This window comes from Penaeus vannamei, chromosome 2 (assembly GCF_042767895.1).
Source record: "Penaeus vannamei isolate JL-2024 chromosome 2, ASM4276789v1, whole genome shotgun sequence".
NCBI lineage: Eukaryota > Metazoa > Arthropoda > Malacostraca > Decapoda > Penaeidae > Penaeus > Penaeus vannamei.
This window is the reverse complement of record NC_091550.1, coordinates 10,877,049-10,878,355: the sequence shown is the minus strand read 5'-3', so window position 1 is coordinate 10,878,355 and position 1,307 is coordinate 10,877,049.

Genomic DNA, 1,307 nt, shown 5'->3' with positions numbered 1-1,307 from the left:
TTATCATTATCAGTATTATTATGATTATCATTATCATTTTCATCATCATTATTGTTATTACTATTATTATTGTTATTACCATCATTATCATCATTATCATCGTTATCATTAATATGTTTTTGGTTGTACTGCTTAGTTTGTTTGTTCGTTGATTAGCTGGATAACATACTAAATTAAAGAGTAATGAACAGATATATATATATTTTTTTTTCTTCTTTTCCTTTCTTTTCTTTTCTTTTTCTTTTTCTTTTTTTTTCTTTTCTTTTCTTTTCTTTTCTTTTCTTTTCTTTTCTTTTCTTTTTCTTTTTCTTTTTCTTTTCTTTTCTTTTTCTTTTCTTTTCTTTTCTTTTCTTTTTTTTAGGTGTGTCTTAGCTCAACTTAGATGCCATTCGATTTCAGTGATCATGTTCCGAATCCAGGATTTTTTTAAGGATTCGTTACCATTGCGAAAAAGGGACAAAAACTTTATCATTTAAATTACTATTGTTATTATCATTATCATTATTATCATTGTTATGATTGTGATTGTTATTATCATTATTATTATCACTGCCAAGGATGTTAAATTTTTGGTAGCGTTGGTTAGTTAGTTATTATTGTTATTATTATTATTATCATTATTATTATTGTTATCGTTATTATCATCATTATTATTATTAGCTCTACCAAGGAGGGAATGGTTTTAGTACCGTTGGTTAGTGTGTTTGTTAAGAAGATGTGACTTTGATGTAAATGTTGTGTGAATATATTTATTGCATCACTGATCTTGTTGTCTTGGCGGAGGTATGCGCACTCTGAGTGCTTTTAGTTGCTGTTATTATCATTACTATTATTATTATCATCATTATTATCATCATCATTATTATCACAATTGTACTATTTCTTCTCCATTCATCTTTCTCTTCCTCTTCTTTTCTGGTGTCCGAATACAAGGTAAGAGAAAAATAAATTCTTGAAAAAAATAAAAATATACACCATAATTATTTCAAACCATCCCACGCATTTATTCCACAAGTATGCGAATAAATCCACATCAGAGTATATCGCTTTCTGTTCTGGGTCGCTGTCTGATATGCGACATATTCAGTAACACAATTCTATGAACACTTTCCCGGGTATGACATGATTCTTCGCGGAAAACAACAACGGAAAGTAGATAAAAAGCTAATAATAATGATGATGATGATAATGATAATAAGAGGAAGAAGAATATATAATATGTGTATCTATATGTATATATGTGTATATATATATGTATATATATGTGTGTGTATATGTGTATTTATGTATATAAATATATATACATA